This window comes from Phalacrocorax aristotelis, chromosome 1 (assembly GCF_949628215.1).
Source record: "Phalacrocorax aristotelis chromosome 1, bGulAri2.1, whole genome shotgun sequence".
Taxonomy (NCBI): domain Eukaryota; kingdom Metazoa; phylum Chordata; class Aves; order Suliformes; family Phalacrocoracidae; genus Phalacrocorax; species Phalacrocorax aristotelis.
In genome coordinates, this window is record NC_134276.1 from 21,702,203 (window position 1) to 21,721,796 (window position 19,594).

At 40.2% G+C, this 19,594-nt stretch overlaps 1 protein-coding gene across 2 annotated transcripts in view; it reads right to left on the minus strand.

Annotated features, from left to right (window-relative positions):
* SACS (sacsin molecular chaperone) overlaps positions 1 to 18,763 on the minus strand; it is a 66,908-nt gene extending 48,145 nt beyond the window's left edge. The window contains exons 1-2 of one of the 2 annotated variants that reach the window (XM_075083499.1): positions 18,544 to 18,763; positions 10,315 to 10,394 (exon numbers count right to left, since the gene is read on the minus strand). The gene's annotated coding sequence lies outside the window, so the exon portion shown is untranslated. The remainder of the gene's footprint in view (positions 1 to 10,314; positions 10,395 to 18,543) is intronic. The other variant, XM_075083515.1, reaches the window with a different exon arrangement.
* Between the last annotated feature and the right edge of the window lie 831 nt (positions 18,764 to 19,594).

Sequence of the window (19,594 nt, forward strand, 5' to 3'; positions counted from 1 at the left end):
AAACACATGTAGCTGTAAGTATGCTGAATAATAGGGCAAGTTTTCAGTTTCTTTCTTTGCATCAGTGTCTGCTTAAAAAAAAAAAAAAAAAGAGCTCTAGGATATATATTACAGTCTTGACATAAAATTATGCCATTAAAGCAAATAACAGCATGGGCAGAACATTTATGGAGAAGGATTTTGCCCCTCTATTGAAATGGCTTGCAGCTAGGGGAAAAGATTGACTAGCTTGCAATGACTTTTCATAGGGAGAATTCAAAGTCTTCCCAGCTAATCCCCACTCCCAGCTATATAGGTCAACATCTACCCTATGCTGCACATACCTTTGGGAATTACTTACTTCAAGCTGACACAGAATTTTTGTGGCAACAGAATAGTGTATAAGTGAGGCAAGGCGTGTGCTGTCAAGCAGCAGAAAATATTTCATTCAATATACATGTTAAGTTATTACCCAAGGAAGATACGTTTGAGAAAGATGGGAGGGTGACAGTGGTATTCCATTATTGTTCTGCACCTGTGCAAACGTAAATCCTTCTCTGAGCCTCTGTCAGGGTTGGCAAGTCTTTTCATAATGTGCAGTTGCCTATGTCCCTCTTCAGACAGTGATGCACAGACATTCTTTCCTGACCCAGAAAGGGAAACAACTGTGGCTAAATTGCAAAAGGTGAATTAGTTTACTCTGTAAGTATGGTATTGAAATACAAATGGTATGAAAGAAAGGAGGGTATAATATGTGGCTTGAATATTTTTTTTTTATACTTAGGGATTTACTCAGTAAATGAAATATCAAAGTATATAGACTGAAGCTGAATTCTGAATGCATGTTTACCATGAAAAGTGTAATGGAGAATTTAACTTAGCATAATGTATTGCTAAATGGCTTCAATATAAATTTTTCTTTCTACAGATGCTGAGATGTATATCTAACATGTAATCCAAAGAAAAGTTCCACACTTAAGTCATATGTAAGTAAAACAGACTCAGGCAAACAGCCATGCAAATCCAGCCTCATTTGCCCAGATATGAATGCTTCCATAGACAGTAAAACTGTTGCAGCCCTGCTGTGTAATGGGTTGCAGTTGGGAGGGGAGGACTAAGGAAAGGCATTTTGGCTGCAGTGGAAAGCCAGGCTCAGGGGTGTCCTGGCATTCTGTGGTGCAGCTACAGTTGGAAGACCAGGCCAGCTTATACTGTTTCCCCTAAAACATCATTAGTAAAATCACACATGAAAAAAAAATGTTTAAAGTTTTTTGAGCAGCTTCAATTGTCTTGGGGAAGGAAAAAGAAAAAGCAGGTTTATAATAGAAAGTTAATTATGACTTTAAGAGACAGCCTTTCCATAATTAGTGAGTGACACACTTTCTCAGACTGCATTCTATTTCTAGGTCTGGCCTTTCAAAGATTGTCCTTTATTATGTTGCTGTGGGGAAGCTTTTTAACTCATTGCAATTTTGTGCATGATTTCACACATAGGACTGTGCATGACTTGCATGCTGACAAGACTCTAGCTAAATCCATTATCTTAGTAAGTCAGTAATTGCTGTATTTCTCCCAGGACACTGAAAACCCTCTTGTTTCAAAAGAATTGATATGTTACTTGCTTTTGGTACTGACACACCCAAGGAAATTAAAAATATCTTCTAGGATTGTTGACAATGACACCTTGTCCAGAGAATAAATAGGTCCAAAGTACCCAAAAGCAGCCTGAAAAATTTTAATTCAATAAATAGTTTGCTTAGCAGAAGAACAAGTTATATCCCACCATGAAGTGACATCTCTACACTGGCAAATCATTCTGATAGTCCTCGAAAGAGCTTAGTCTTGCTGGCATGGATGTGACCAAATGGAGTTGTCAGTTTGCTACCAGATCACATTACAATCCTAGAAAGATTTTGACATGATTGCCTCTGTGTTGTCTCCCATGGTGAGAAGGAGAGCCAACTTGGCTGTCAGGTACCAGATACAGACTGGCCCTGGCACACTAGCTTCCTGACCTTACACTTCTTCAGTGCCTGAGGTGGTCATACAGGTTACCTTATATCTTTATATGATATTGAGCTGCAGCATCTGAGAAAATTCTATCATTGACTTTATTAGTATAGATATAACCATAAATCTCTCCTGGGAAGGAACCGGTTACAACCATTGCCTATGCCAATTTTCTATTGTGGGATTTATAGTTTTTAAAAGGAAACACATTTGCTGGAGAATTTTATGTCTGTCTTTAATTGCATTTTGGCGGAGGAGGTTTAGTAGTCAATCTGTAAAAAGCATCTTCAGTTTTGTAGATGTCTGTGATTAGTTGTAGGTATGAAGCCACAGACATAACTATGCAAATACCTAATTTTGCCTGCAAATCAGGTAGATACATATATATTAATACTGTTCCAGAAATTTCTGGTGTGAAAACCATTAGGGGTTATCTGACTATCTGTTCACTCCTCATCCATCCTTTTAATATTAGGGTCAGTGTAAACTTCTCATTCTACTACATACAGTCTAAACTACACATACACTGAGGTTTTGTCCTCAGCAATAATAACTAAATTAAAACTGCTAATACTTCATCCAGCAGCATGGGAAGCATGCAAGAACCATCAGAATTACTGAACATAATCCAAAGTTTAGAGGAGAAAATTTGTGAACAAAGCATGGCAGTAGCTAATTCTCAATTTATGTTTTATACAGTTTAAAAGCACAATTTGATCACAAAACCATTATTGTTTATGCTGACTTCTGTTGGAATAAACAAGACCACAACAACAGGAGGTATAGATCCACAAGCAGGAGAGCAGTTGTGAGCAGCATAGCACGAGAGCAAACTGAGCTGACCAGAGCTGCAGCACGGCTGGTTTTACCAGCAAATACAGAGAGGTGTGCCTTGTGACATAAACTAAGAACTTGCGTTGTGAGAGAAACATCCCTTTAAAAGGGGAAAAGCAAGGACACCTGGCAAAACTGAAGGCTGATAAATGAGTGCCAAGAGAGGCAGAACAAGCTGGAAACCAAATATGCCTGAGGTCTAATCTCTGATCTTAAGTAGTAGATCTTAAGATTATTTCAGGGCTAACTTGTAATCTCCTGTATACCATTATAAATACAGAATGGCTCCACTGTTTCACTAAATTCTGCTTTCTCTTGGATTTATTAGGCAGGAGCATATGACAGGTTTAATTCTCATAATTAAAATCCCACTCTATGCAATAGCAGCAATAGGTCTGCATGAGCCTAGGCCACACTCACTATGAATATAACAAGGACTGGTGCATGGTCCAGAGGAAGCAGCTAACCCTGGAAAAAAAGACCATCCAGGTATGAAAATTTTGAGAAGACAGACACATCTTAAGTACAAATTGCTCCTGTCAATGCACAAATACACTAGCAAGGTTCAAAATGCATTTCTATCAAAGGTTAAATTAAATTCAAGGCTATCACACAGCTGCAGGTACCACACAAATGTAGTTGCTTCTCAGAGATTCCTGCTCTGCAGAAATTTGAGATGAGCCTGATACAGTGTAATATAACCATGTGCCAGCAAGCTGGAAATGCTGGAAGTAGATATGTCCTTAATATGTTTATTGTCTAGACAGTTTTGATGTAGCAAATTCAACTGAAATGAGTAGTCCAGGCCACCAGCAGATATAAATCAGTGCCGTCAGCAAAGTATATGGCCCTCCATTTACACTGTTATGCACTACATGAGCTTTCATGCTTTATCACATACAATTTTAAGATTAAAAGTTAACTAAAGCTTTCAAAAATGCCAACACTTTAATACTATTTATACTATTGATAGTATTAATACTATAAATACTATATTATTAATGCTATCAATATTATCGTTAATAAAAATGCTGCACTTTTGTTGATTTTTATTTAGAGGACAGACTTACAGTAGCTGTACAAAAGTGATTCTTTTTCTAGAGTGTGATGACTGATGCATTTGGCACAGCAGGCATTATTCCTTCTTGATGAAACATGACAAATATATGTACTAGGATAAAAATTTAACAGATGAAAATTGGGAAAAATTTTGTAGTCATTGGTTTTTTTGGATCAAATATTATTATTTGTGCCTACCCCTTCCAAGGCCACCACCAGCAATAAAAAGAACAGCAATTATCCCTCTTGGATCCCATAGAGCAGTATAATCACTGACCAGCAGCTCCATAATTGCCATAGGTTCCTAGAACAGCAGGAAGTTTGTTAAACAAAGAAAATTCCCAGCTAAACCTGAGTTGATGACTATATGCCACATGGGGAGTGAGGCGGGCAAAAACCACAGGAGACTCTGCCAAGCTAATCACAGATCTGGGAATGTATTTAACCTTGATTGCATGAACCAGGTGCCCAACCAGGTATTTGAGAAAAGTCTGGTTTATGAAGGTTTTCTAGAAATTAATTGCAACTTGTTTACATTTAGGCAGTTTTAGCACCTACTCAAACCACAAGACCTAGAAGATAAAAAAGCTGCACCAGCAAGAGTGTCGGTGAGAGCACAGACACATTGCTCATCAAAACACACACCAGAGTCCAGGGCAAGTTCAAAGCAATGTTAAGGTCTCTTATCTGCAGCAAGGTTAAGTAGTTCCCTCAAACTGAGTGAGCCCCTTCTCCTGCTCTTTGCCTCACAGTGTGGCAGTCATTTGACAGTCACTGAAATTCATTAATTGTGAAAACTTCTGTATTATTAAAACAGAGATGACAGCCTCCAGCAGCAGACAGAGAAGTTAGGCCATAACGGTGAGTAGTAGATTCGGTATGGCTACATCTGTAGCACATACTGGAAAATTGTTCAGTTACCTGAGCAAATGGAGCAGCTGCTAGCTCCAAAACCAGAAGGAGCGGAGCAGTAATGATCCAGTGCCGCAGGAAGCAGAGCTGACAGCCTGTGGTTCTCAAGATGAAGCCACTATCTCCTTGCAGCTCAATGCTGCATGGATACAGCAGCTAAGATGACCACTACTCTAAGCCATGGAGTAGAGGAAATTTGTCTCAGGGGCCAAAAAATATTACAATACTTATTCTCAATAATAAGACTAAGTTATTGAAACAAAAAAACAGGTCCTGTGCCAAATTCATCTGTTTCTTTCTCAAAGCAGCAAAGGAAATGCAATTCTCAACAAGTAAGATGATCTCACAAGATTGCAATACTTCACTTAAGGAAAAGGTGACTCAGGACGTATGACTGCATGCAACAATATGAACGGTCTAAAAATGATTTGTAATAATATGACTAATTAACAGTTTGATTGTGTGGTATTCAAACGATCATACAGTAACTTACCTGGCACTGCACCATTGAATTATGTATAAAGAATCCTTTCATCAAATGAAGTAAACTTAGATATCCAATGAAAATGTCTCAAAGTGATTTCTCAACAATACATAGCAGCTGGAGAAAAAGACTTAAAAAAAAAAAAAGAAACAACTGAGGGAAGGAGCCATGTGGTTAAAACCTCACTGCTGTGCTCCAGAAATGAGGAGATTTTAAGATCTCTCCTCTGAAACTGGAAGCAGTGAATGCCATGCAAAAGGGCAAGCAGAAGGAGAACCTTCTGTGCTTAGAGTTAGTTCTGAACCATTTAATGGGTTTTCCAATCAAACGGGAAACTGAGGCTGTCTATGAAACATAATACAGGAACCTAAAGAGCTGTCACAAACATATGAACAATGGGGCTGTTCAGCAGAGAAAAAAAATAGCAGGAATATGGGTTATGACTTGACTGCACAATATGCTGCCATTTAAAATTAATAAGCTGTGCTTGCTATAAAGCAGGGTACACTAAGTCCAAGCTGAACACTAATGCAACTATTTAATTTCTAATATCTGAGCTAGCCAGGAGCATCCACTGTAGCAACACACTGTTCTGTGCAGACTTGTCAGTACAAGAGTTTATGAATTATCTAACAGTGGATTGTCAGTCACATAAGTCCCTGATGAGAAACCAGATGAAGGGCAGGATAGGAACTGAGCCCATGTACAGAAAATACTAAAATTTCAGAATAATGCCAGCAGTAGTTTTGGTTGAAGTCAGTATCTGTAAGTGATACAGGGCTGGGTGGAAAAGTAATTGGTCAAGTGTTCTGAAAATATGATTCCCCGGGGGGAGTGAGTACTTTTATAGATTTCTTTCTCTCTGTTTTTGTTTTAATTAGATTTTGTTTGGATTGCTAAAACGATGCTTTTAGCTACAGAAGTATCTCCCTTGAGCACTTCTCTTCAAGAGTAACCTGGAAAACTCACACGCTGATTATTGTTTTGCAACACTTCTAGTGGCTGAAATACAAGGAAAACCAAATACCCTTCGTGGTTACATAAAGGCACCTTACAGTGCTGTACACGGAAGACTATTATAACAGATACATGAAGACTAAGAGTACCTCTGAAGTGCACTTTGCAGAAATGCACTTAAGATGAAACAGTAAATTAACTTGTTTTAAAGATGAACTTAGGAAGAGGATTTATTTACCATAAAGTCAGTTATGCCCTAAATTCTGAATATCTAATCTTGGTATCAGAATCCTTTATCTGTTTTGTCTCTTACTTTATACACTACTAACAGGCAGTTCAGGCTTAAGTATACTGAATCAGAATGTAACTTATGTTATTTGTTTTAGAGGATCACAAATAATTAAGTCTTTGTCTATGTTCAAATGTCTAAAGCAGAAAAAAATATACTTAGGAAAAATTTCTTACCTATTAAGTAAATCAAAATCCAAATAACTATCATAAGTAATAGATATATATGGAAAGTTATCCCTTCACACAATGTTTTTAAAATGATTGTTATTTTACCTTCAAGTGAAGGGTTTAGATTTATTCAAATCTTCCTACTGATTTTACTTCAACATTTAAATTAAGAGCAGATGGCTTCAGATCTTTAAAAAAATTGTCTTCCATCAGTAAGATTGGAGGCATTACCGTTCCCTGAAAACTGTGTAACCTCAGCTATCAATAGGATAACTGGCCTCACTACCTTCTCTGGCCTAGCATCTTCCTCTCTGATCACCTTGCAGCACAGATGGCCACGAAGGAAGGATGTTAGCCTGCTGTTAGGAGCAGTTGTGTTCTTAGTTGGACTTTCTCTTTTCTAAGGACAGTTCAGGGTCTTTTTCTTTATTATTTTGGTTTCGCAGCTCTGTTGAGAAGGACCTGGGAGTGCTGGTGGACAGCAGGCTGACCCTGAGCCAGCACTGTGCCCTTGTGGCCAAGAAGGCCAACGGTATCCTGGGCTGCATTAAAAGGAGTGTGGCCAGCAGGTGGAGGGAGGTTATCCTCCCCCTCTACTCTGCCCTAGTGAGACCACATTTGGAGTACTGTGTCCAGTTTTGGGCTCCTCAGTTTAAGAAGGACAGGGAACTGCTTGAGCAAGTCCAGCAGAGAGCTACCAAGATGATGAGGGCGCTGGAGCATCTCCCTTATGAGGAAAGGCTGAGAGACTTGGGTTTGTTTAGCCTGGAGAAGAGAAGACTGACCAGGGATTTCATCAATACCTACAAATATCTACAGGGAGGGTGTCAGGATGATGTGATTAGGCTCTTTTCAATAGTGCCCAGCGACAGGACAAGGGGCAATGGGCACAAGTTGGAACACAGGAAGTTCCACCTCAACATGAGAAACAACTTCTTTCCTGTGAGGGTGCCAGAGCGGTGGAACAGGCTGCCCAGGGAGGTTGTGGAGTCTCCTTCCCTGGAGACATTCAAAACCCACCTGGACGTGTTCCTGTGCCCCCTGCTCTGGGTGTCCCTGCTCAAGCAGGGAGTTGGACAAGATGATCTCCAGAGGTCCCTTCCAACCCCTGCCATTCTGTGATTCTGTGATTTTTATGATTGCAATGAAGACTGGAAAGAATTGCTTATCGCAGTAATTAAAGTCCCAAGAATCAAAGCTGTTTCAAGTGCTGAATTCATTTTTTTCTCTCATTAAATGAGTATCAATTATTATGTGGCGATGTCCCCTTTTGTTTACAGATATTTGGATTCAGGCAAGACTGATAGCTACAAAACACTAACCTGTATCAGATATAAATAAATGTGATATTTGTATTTATTCTATGAACACGTTTTGCAGTATCTCCTTCTTAAAGTTTGAAGTAGACTGAAATTCTCAGACCTAGAACTGAGAAATCTGCAGTTGGCTGACAAAAGCCTGATGAGGAAATTTCAAGTCTACAGTTACAGAATATTCTCACTACTTTCATAGAGGAGAAGATATTAACAGCTCTCAAAGGAGCATTCAGAAAGCCAAGCCTTCTCCTCATACTTATCTTGTCCTCAATTACTATTGCAAAGAATATTTTTTCATGTCGAATTACTGGAAAGTTTGTGATGAGATAATCTTGACACCATCATGAGCCTGCCAAGTCATTCTCTCCTTCAGGAGGTATGAGATATGCAGACAGCCCTGGTATGAGGGATCTTCAGGTGAGACAAGTGTGTATTGCTGACATAACTGCATCTGACAAAATTGCGCTCTGATTCATCACGTCAGGGACCTTCACAGCAGTTTTGGACTGCAGACTGTGTGCAGTGTACCACTTCACCAAATGATGCATCTCCTACTCTGCAACAGCTTCCACATGATTTCTGGGCACAATTTGAGATATGGCCTTTTTACTTAGAAAGCTTCATGCACAACCTATAAAAAAGGTCCTGTAACAGAAGCAGATAGCATTTCGTTTATTTTTACCATTCACTATGGGGACCAAGATGACATAGCTAGTAGAAAAAAAAAGTCCAGAAACTGACATTCTATAACTGACATAGGAATTAAAGTTAATTCACTCTACTTGGAAGAAAGTAGATTATATCTGTCCAGGAACTCTGGAACACAAAACTGGAGTTTTAGTAGGAAATATTTTTAATAAGTCAAACAGAAGTTAGTACTATAAGACTGGGAAGAAGTGATCTGGGCAACTACAGATCCTTTGTGCAACACCAATAATGTGCAAGGCTTTAGAAAGGAAAGACTAATTAAAAAGACATGAAAGCAAATGCAAAATGAGTTAAAACACAGCAAAATATGCAGTCAACCTAATATCTTTTGTTGAAAAATTGTCTTCTGGAGAAAGTAAATGGCATAAATCTTGTCTCCTGAAGGTTAGAAACACTGACCACATTGCAAACTATCAGTTAAGCAGGAAAAGATGGAAATTATTAGAATAATGGTAGATACAGAACCAGCCCTATGGCAGATGATAGTAAGAAACTGGTGAGTGTTCCCCCAAAACATGACTTGAAACCACAGGGACAACCAAGGGAATCAGCAGCCTATCCTCTAGTCAGAGACTAAGAGAAACTGGCCTCTTTAGCCAAGGAGAATGAAAGAAAAGATAGCAAAGAAAAGGTGAGATTATTCTTTGTAAATGTATTAGATGAAAGACCACAGGAAAAGATGTGCTATTTAACCTATTAGCTTCTGTGGGCACAAAACTGTAAAGGTTTAAATTATCCCAGAATAAATTGAACCTAGAGTGGGGAAAAAATAATCATAAAAGCAATGAGGTCTCAGGCAGCCCTCCAAAAAGAGATGCACGTAGAGAAAAATGTCAGCTTTGGAGACTGATCAGATTTCTTCCAAAAAAAGGCTCTCACAGCCTATCATATCAGAGCTCTGCTCTCTTCCAGGAGATCCCTTCCAATGCCACAGAGCTCCTCTGTGCACAGCCGAGCCTTGGGAATCACTTGGGACATCTAAGCTGACAGTGTCCAAATTTGTGAAACTGGAAAATGGCAGCTGGGGAGGGGTGGGCAGCAGCTCTCAACTCTGAAAGTCACATCTACCCTCTTACCTGAGAGCAACTGAGTTCACTGGCCTGTGGGGCATGTTACCAGGTCACTGTATTCACTCCTAATTTCCCTAACAGTACTGGGTAGAATGAAATGGTGTTGTATTTATGGGTTGGGATTACTTTCGTGTTGTCAACATAATGTCAGCAAAGCTTTATTTTAAAGAAAGCTCACTCATGCACCTGAGATTTGCTACATGTATGGGTCTGAATCAAAAATGAATGGATACATTAAGTAAAAAATTGTTTCAGTATAGTCCCCTAAAACAGAAGTTCACTCTCTTGTTCAGTCAGCCTGCAGGGAATTTCAGTGTTGATGTTGATGATTTTGTTCTGTTTGCTTGCACTCGGGCGTACCACAAGACTGCCCAGTTAAGGTAGAATGGAAAACACATCCATTTTGCCTTGTACCCAGACATACCACAGGACTGTCTGATTTAGGTCAGGGAGCAAAATATCTTGTAATAGCTGTTTGTTTGGTATAGTTGCATAATGGAAACAAATCTAGAATAAAGGTACTCACTCTGCAGCTATTAGAAGAAATCACGTAATCAGGAGCCAGCCTGCAGATATGGAACAGCCACCTGAACAATGAGACCAGACCTGTGAGGAGAGGAGAGAAGAAACATGACTTTGGACCAGACAGCTCCTGACCTATGGAAGAGTGTATATAAATTCCAGCAATACCCAGTGGCACTTGGGGAAGTCAGAAGAAGCCCTCTTCAGTTGCGGCTCTTGAGTCCGGCCATCTCAGCCTCAGAGACTAAACCATCAAAGATTGTGGCCATCAGGGTCAACCACGCAGCATCAGATTTACAGCATCTTATACCTAGGGCTTGACTGGCATGTGTGATTAATACTTGATATTTAGTTGTTACAGTACTTGAGTAAAAAATGGCTTGCTTGAAGTGTGGAGACTTGCCTGGTGTCTCAGAAAACTCACTTCACAGCAGTTCCCAATCCTGTAATAATGACAGTCCCAACACCCCAGTACCAACCCCAGAATTGTGATCCTTGAAACAGAGCCTGCAGTACCTGTTAGTAGGACATGGTGTTGTCTCAACACTGAAGTAGCTGAAAGATTGTCCATTTTTAATATTTCATTACTAAACTAGAGTTCTTCAAGATAATTTTGGGAAAGGGCAGCAATGAAAGGCAGGGAGGAGGTAAAAGCAACTACAATTTCCTTCCTTGCCATTAGCACCAGCTTGTAGGGACATATGGCCACATTATGCAATGTGGTTTCAGACACAAGCTGCACAGTGCCTCCTCATCATCCTCACTTGATTCAGATCAGCATGTAGCAACCTCTGAACTTTTGTGGGAGAAAATACTAAGAGGCTCAGCTGAAAAAATAACATGGGAACATTAGAAGCTGTCATTATTAGCCAACTAAAAATGGGTGGTCAGCTTCACAGTGTCAGAGAAGAGCATGCATAAGGGCTGCAAAGGCTTTGAAAGTAAGGACAGTCAACTCATGCATGATGCTTAGGAACAGAGAGGAATCAAGAAGAGCATAGAGCAGTGCACCCTTACTCTAGTGGCAAGTCAGGAAAATCATTTGCGCAACAGCATCTGGTTCAGTATCAGCAGGGCAAGACTGTAACTACAAAAGCACAAAAGAGGCTGCAATATTTAAGATCCAGGACAGACTGAAAATTCACTTTATGCAAGAAGTCAGAGGCAGACGTATGGCAGAGCAGAAGGGTTAAGAAGAGTTCCCATCCTGCCCATAACAGACAATTTACATTTACAGAAATATATATAGCCTTTAGACCAACTGGGCACTGTCTTTCCATCTTGGAAACATACATAGCACTTAGACTGTGTCAACACTACTACAGCTTTCTGCCCCAAAAGCAGAACTTGGTCCCCAGTCTAAATAGAATAGACTATTTCAGTTGGAAGGGACCTACAATGGCCATCTGGTCCAACTGCCTGACCAATTCAGGGCTGACCAAAAGTTAAAGGATGTTATTTTCCAAATGCTGCTTAAACACTGACAGGCTTGGGGCATCAACCACCTCTCTAGGAAGCCTATTCCAGTGTTTGACCACCCTCTCTGTAAAGAAATGCTTCTTAATGTCCAAGCTGAACCTACCGAACTGGAGCAGCTTTGAAGCATTCCCACACCTCCTATCACTGGGTACCAGGGACAAGAGATCAGCACCTCCCTCCCCATTTTGCCTCCTCAGGAAGCTGTAGAGGGCAATGAGGTCACTCCTCAGCCTCCTTTTCTCCAATCTAGACAAGCCCAAAGTCCTTAGCCACTCCTCACAGGCCATGCCTTCCAGCCCTTTCACCAGCTTTGTTGCTTTCCTCTGGACGCATTCAAGGACCTTCACATCCTTCTTAATCTGTGAGGCCCAGAACTGCACACAGTACTCAAGGTGAGGCCACACCAGCGCTGAATACAGCAGGATAATCACCTCTTTTGACCGGCTAGTTATGCTGTGTTTGATGCACCCCAGGATGCGGTTTGGCCTCTTGGCTGCCAGGACACACTGCTGATTCATACTGAGCCTGCTGTCATCCAGCACCCCAAGATCCCTTTCTGCAGGGCTGCTCTCCAGCCACTCCTCTCCCAGTTCATACTTGTGCCCGGCATTACTCCATCCCAGGTGCAAAATCTGGCATTTCAGATACATAATGTCTTGCATGTGCTCACGATCAGAACCAGGCTAGGTCTGGGTGTACCCCTGCTCCCGGGTCTCTGTGCCCCATGTGACATCCCTGTGGTCTTGTCAGATTTGCAGGAGTTTTGAGGAAACAGTAGGCTTCGTTTTAGGTCAAAAGGCCTGGAATAATGATGGTTAGGTTGTGTAAAAATGGTACTTTCTATAGCATAAAGCCACTATCACAGGCTTAATCCTGCATGCCGTAACTTAGATCAAGGAGAGAGGCAGGTCTACAACCAAGAAGTGAGGAATATCATGCAGGCTACCTTCCTTTTCCAGAATAATTCCACATAGCATCCTGTCAAATTTTCATGCAAAGTGCAGGGAGCTGTTTCAGAAACAGACTCAAATGTGAGATGAGCTCTGATGAGTGCTGTTTGTCTGCCTGGCAAAGGGTGTTGTTCAGACCAACAGATAAATACTTCTGAAGTGTTTATTGCAAGACCAAATTTTACTGTCTGTTACTGATATTAAAAAAAAAAAACCCAAACATTACTTTTTCTCTTCTGTTTCTCCAAGCCTCGTTTTTTATAAAACCAGCAGAAAGAGGGGGTTATGATCACTACATACTTACACAAGTATGGATAGAGTTTGACAGACATGTCCAGAAGTATTTTCATGTCTATGCCATTTGTCAGCTGAAAATGATGACAAATGGTATGGCATTTTCTGTCTATGACTAGTATGCTTTTAAGCAGGGAATTAGTCTGCATGAATTTCTTCTTCATAAGTAGGAGGGCTTGTCTCTAAATTGGGAAACACTATGCTGAAAATTTTCATCTAGGAATGCCAAATGTTGCAGAAGCAAGGAGATTAACACAGAGATTTGGCTCAATACAGCATGTCAAGACAGTGGGGAGAAAATCTTTTAAAAGCTGAGAATACTTAACTCCTTTGCTGACGCTGCAAACCGGCGTGAAAGCACTGAAATGTAGCCTGTTTATTTAGCAGGCGCCATTCACGACAGCAACTGTTGTTGAAAAATATTCTTAGAAGAAATCTGCCAAGATTTGGTGTGCCCATGATTTGATATCGCTCCCTTTTCTTCTACTGCTTCACAAGATACCCAATTCTAGGTATTACTTTCTCAACAGGTATTTCAATGCTCTTTTTTTTCCTAATTAAAAATGCTGAAAAGGTGGCCTAACATGGAAAGAAAATGACCGAGGGACTGAATATGGACATTTCAGCATATGAAACAGAAGTAACATTATTCACAAACAGCTATATTAAGCAACAGGGGTATCATAAAGCTACGTTCATGAGTGTTTGCAGAGTGTTTTGAACTACTTGATTAAACAGCACCTTATTAGTGAAAATTATGATTAATGAGAAGCTTATAACAACAAAGCTCTCTCTGCAAGCACTGCAATAGAAAGAAAGGAGAAGCACATTTCAGATGGGAGTTGCTAAATTAATAAAAAATGAAGCTCCACTGAAAGGGTATTTGGAAGATTTTTATAGAGTTTAGGTTGACAAAAAATATGCATTTTTTTCTATTATTTTTATGGGTTTTTATAAAACTTCAAGAGCTTATTGTTATTCCTCATAATCAAAGTAATATTTTACAACAGGATGAGAGAGGTGCCAGAGATCAAGATAAAGGGGCAAGCAGGAGCCCCTGGGATCAATACACTCAACTGATTCTGAGCAATTTTGTTATTCCATTATGTTCCATAAAGCAAGCTGGTGCCTTTTCCATCCAGCTATAACGTTGATCCATTAGAGAAAGAGGAGACATGGCCCTTCTCATTTATTATTTATAAGACAGGACATGCACAACTTGTCTGACATCATCCTTGTCACAGCTAATGAGAAACTGAAATAAATTAGTTGTTGTGGCATCACAGAAGAGATGAAAAAGCTCTCTCGGGTCTAATGATCCATTTTGCTGCAGTAAGGGAGTGCTCTCTAACATATGCAACCAAATAATTTATTCTATATAATTGTGTATGTCCCAAAATGATGAGCTTTCCACACCACTACTGCTTTTTGTGGGAAGTCCCTGTGTACACATATAGTGTATAAACATCAAACAAGCAATATGATTTAAAGAGATGTGTTTAGAATTGACAGAAGATACCAAAGCAATCCAGAAAGCACTTTAAGTCCTGAAACTTTTAAATCTAATTTGCTGTGGTGGATCAACACTGTTAGGCTGAGATATTGCATGGCACAGTGCAAAAATCACCCTCCAGTGCACAGCTTGCACCATCTCTTGTCCATGCCCTGCTCTAGACAGAGAGCCTGGCTCAGCACATGCTTGTGCTGGTCCCTTGCAGGCATGAGCTTGGCTGCACCTCTGAGCACAAAGGAGAGAGCTAAGGACCTGAGCAGATTTTTCTTTCCTAGCTCTCTTATATAGCAGCACAGATACAGCCAAGGCCTCCAGACTGACTCTTGAGGAGTTGGAGAAATGTGAGGTGCTGCTGGAGGACTGGGGCAAGCCAGGGACACTGCTGTTAGAAGGAAACTCATCTGCTACAAGAAACCTCATGAGAATTGATCAGAATTGATAATTCATGTAGGAATTGGCCTGGGATGGAGAAAAAGAACAATATGGAGGGATACATTTGAGAAGGAAGGGGAAAGTTTACAGGGGTCAGTTTATGCAGATAGTGAAGGTAGCATAAGCTAGGACTGAGAGCACAGCACTGCAGTTCCCCTTCTCTCCCAATAGGTCTCCAGACATTTCATGACATTAGCAATTTCTTTCATAGTCCGAGTGATTTTATGGGACTGGACTCAGCGACAGCTGGTGCCTGCTTGTAAAGCACATCAGATCACTCTGAAGCTACTATCATGTTCTGCAGGATCTCAGCTTACATTAGTTAAAACCTGACAATAATTTGCTGTTAATACTGCAAAGCTATGCAGTGTACCATATAAAACTAACAAAGACACAACCAGGTAAATTAGCCTGTCCTAAAACAAGGTACCTTCTGCTTCACTGAAGCTTTAACAATATTTGGTATTGTAAATACTAACATTGTTATTTCCTTCTTCATGGGAGACCAGAGCATTAAAGCTCTGTCCCTTACTATTTTTGACCAGCTGTCTTATCTCAAATAGGTGGTGACTGGGATAAGCAACCAGCTGTATCATGCTCCTGTAATGAGAAAAAAAAAGAAGCCCAACCTTACTACTGAGAGGAGCCTGGGGCATGTTCATGCTCCTCTGAGAGGTCACCAGAGGAGGTCAAAACACCTGCCCCAATGTGTCGTGAGTGTAATCATTGCCTGTCAGAAATGCTGCCTTATTTTTGCTTCACCTGGGTGGAGAAAATTTGTACAGATAAGCTCAGGGAAGACAACTAAGCCTCATTTATTTCTAGTTTGACCTTCATGCCTGCACATTTCTGTGTGCATAAACATGTGTAGGTCTTCACAGGCAATGTGAAACCTTCCTTCCTCACACAGCTGTGGTGTACCTCCCTCACAACCAACAACATATTTGCTAAAAATTCCAAACAATGACCACCTTCTATTGAGCTGGTCAAAAAGGTGATGAAAAATGCTAATAAATTAAATGACCCCATTTAAAGATTTAGTTCAAGACTGCTAAAATGCAAATATACACATTAAATATACACTTATAAGAAAAGTCTGAGTATGATCTACCAAGAAAACCTACTGTACCAAATTAATGTGTGACTTGTTATATTTCTTAGCTGAGGCAGAAATAATTGCTGAATAATTGTGTGTATAAGAAAAAATATTGTTGAACAAATTAACACTTATTTCTAAAAAGATTAAATATTCCAAAAGATCAAATAGTTAAAAATCTGACATGCATTTTTTCCAGTTCCATGTGTTATTCCAAGGGTTCGTACAAACTGGACAACTAGGCACCATTTAAACTCCTCAAGAAAATGTCCTTTTGGATTATGAAACCCTACATTTTTGTACATTTTAACATAAACCTCATCCAGTATTTTAGAAAATGTGCTTTTGAAAGTAGGGTACAAGCAGCCCCAAACATTGTGAAGCATAACGACCACTGGCTAATTTCAGGGATGTGGTATACCAGTTTTCCTGGAAGTGCCTCTGTTTCCACTGACTTTACAGGGAGTCTCAGGCAAGTATGGTCCTAACTTGGGCATCTTAGATCCTCCATATTATTATTTTATTAATCTGGGCCTGTTGCCCTGGAGGCCATAAAAATCATGTCTGAGAAATAGGAAAACAATTAAGAAAGAGGGACGAAGAAAGAAAAGGATTTCGAGTTGGCCCTGGAAATGCCAAATTCACCCCAGTGTAATTCTACTGAAAACAATGGAAGTACACAGGAGCTGAACTTTTCCCACTGTCTTCACACGACAGTAAGCAGCCTATAAAACAATTTTATCTAATTAAATTATGTGATGGTCCTGCACATTTTCAGCATGGGAACAGAAATTCTCTATGTGGGATTGAGTTTTTGTATTCTTTTTGTATTCTTGTAACACTCACATGACAATGCAAATGATTAGTCTCTCAAGCTTTGGAAATCCTGTCTCCAAACAGAGCTGCTGCTTGGTGTTGGGAGGGTGACAATCCTGACACAGGAGAGGAAGGGACAAGAATGAACACTGACAATACCACAGCCTCAGCATTTACATCCACTGCTGGAGCACTCCCTAGGGAGCACTGTTTTGTGATAAGCTCATTAAGGGCTAAATTGGGTCTCTTATAATTCAGTTTCTGGTAGCAAGCAATAAAAAGTTATTTTGCAAATAAACAGCTGACAGAGCTGTAATACCTCTGAGAATAGGAGGTAAGGGCAACTCCAGCAGCAATGGTGGAAAAACTTCCCTGAGTGTTCCTCAGTGTAAGGGAGGCTCTACCTTACATCCCCCCGAGGTGATCAGCGTGATGGGGGCAGAAGCACGTAGTTACTTGCAGCCATCAGCATCAGGAGCTGCAGTTCTGCCAGGTTCCAAAAGAGATGCACAAAAGAAGACTCCTCCTTGCATCAACTACTCATCCTCATTAAGGCGCCAGCTTAGGCTGCTCATCACAACTATCCTGCTGTTACCTCCCCTGCTACTGGAGTGAGATCTCCCAGTGGTTTCTGCAGCAGCTGGGTAAGTACCAAGGTACAACTGCAGAGGCCATCAAATAGGTTATATTCTTTGGTTTAGAGCAAATCGCCATGGCCTTATGCGGTACTCAGATGATAGCAAAATTAATATTCTCATAAAATAACAAGGAAAATACTCATTACTTAGTTTTTTGTTCTGCTGACATGCATCATTTTAGCTAAAATAAAATATTTTGCCTGATTACCAAAAAAATTTGCTGAGAAACATAGTGCAGTAAACTTGCTCTAGCTCTGCTTTTTTCACTTGTTTTTAAAGCTGCACTAGATCATTAGGGCATAGGCAGAATAAAAAGAATCAAATCATTTGCCAAAGAACAAGACATTGGATTTCCATAGGAACGAATGTTTACATTTAGAAGCATATACATCCAATTCAGCTAGAAACAGACCAAAGATAAGAAAATGTTCATTTTTTTGAGTAATAAATCGTACTTGGCACTCTTTGAGAAAGCTTTGTTAAGAACCAGTCTCTCATTGGTAACACACAAAGCTGTTGGAATTTCATAAGCTTTCTACAACTGCATAAGAAAAATTAAGAATAGAGCACTTGGCAGGTAGTAAGCATAAGTAACAACTAATTCTAGGATTTTTTAAAAATTAAGTCAGCCAATCACATTGTAGTGTGAAAAAATGTATTGTGTATCCCAGCGCTTGAAGGCAGCACTGAAATTCAGAGAGGCCTTTGCACAGGGAGGGCGGTACTGCAGCAATCTGCTAGCACATCTATAGAGCGGAGCCCATCAGGAAAGGAGAACAAGCTCATGTGCAAAGTCCTATGCTTCACCCACCCTGACAATGCACTGCAGCTCGTGAGTCACCCAAAAATCCTGTAGAGACACAGACAATACACTTATTTGCCTAAATATACTATTAAATATGTCACAGTCGATGCTTTCTCCACATGTGAGTGCTAAAACCATCAGGATATCCATAAAACATCTCCCACAAACAACTGCAGTGACCACGGGATCTGCTACTGAGCTCGTACTTACAGCATCGGCCAGGACAAAGCTCGGTATTTAACTATTTCTTCATAAACTGCTTCCACATGCTTGTCTGCTCATTATGCCATTTCTTCCATTGGTTGCTTGTATTTGACAGCATCTGGACCACAAAAAGATCCTTTTCCCCCTCTTTTGCAAAATCAGCAGGCTGCAGAGGGATGCGTGACCACTGCTGCAGCTCCGATGTATCGAAACGGCCCAATGCAGCAGAAGCTTTAGCTCCCCCTTCCCTGCGTGGGTTATTTCTTTCTTTGTGTGTGGTTTTTTTTTTTAAAGAGATATGGTCCTGACTAACCTTAGGTTTCAGGAGCACAATACAAACTGCAGGCACAGAGTAGTCATCAGATGGAGAAGGATACCGAGACAGAAGACCAAAATAACACATTTCAAAGAGATGTTCCTCAAGGCATAATATGTATTTGAAGTAAGTTTTTCCTGTAACAGATCCAATTTTTGTGCTTTGTTCTGTTTAGTTCAATTTTAATTTGTGACATTTTGCTGCATTATTTATTCACTTTTTGCATTTCTTTCAGCTCATACAATAGAAATAACAGATTTTCTACCTATTTATGTCATGCTTGAACTACCCTGTCAGAGTGTGTTGAGTGTCAGAGAATGTTTACATTTAAAATGTTCATGATTTGAAGAAGGCCCCTCTGAAAACTTCTGACTGTATAGCAGCTTTAGTAAATATCCTTACTGTTCTGCTTCTGCTTCCCTCCTTTACCAACAGCATGCTATGCTCGTGCTCTTTAGGACTGCCTTAGATTAATTTCATCAGTGCTGATTACATCAAGACTCAGAAGTCAGTGTGCTACCAGTAGGATTCTGAGTTTGGGTTTTCTTTTGAGTCGGCAAAGGTAGCTGTTAGCATTTACACATTTTAAAATTTAGCTCCCTACTTCACATTTATATTCCTGTTCATGTGATCAACTCTGCATAAAGCAGACCTCAGAAGAATCGGGGATCTCATATATAACCTTTCACAGAAACAAAGACTGGACCATTTAAGGCATTTCTAAGATGATTCATCTCACAT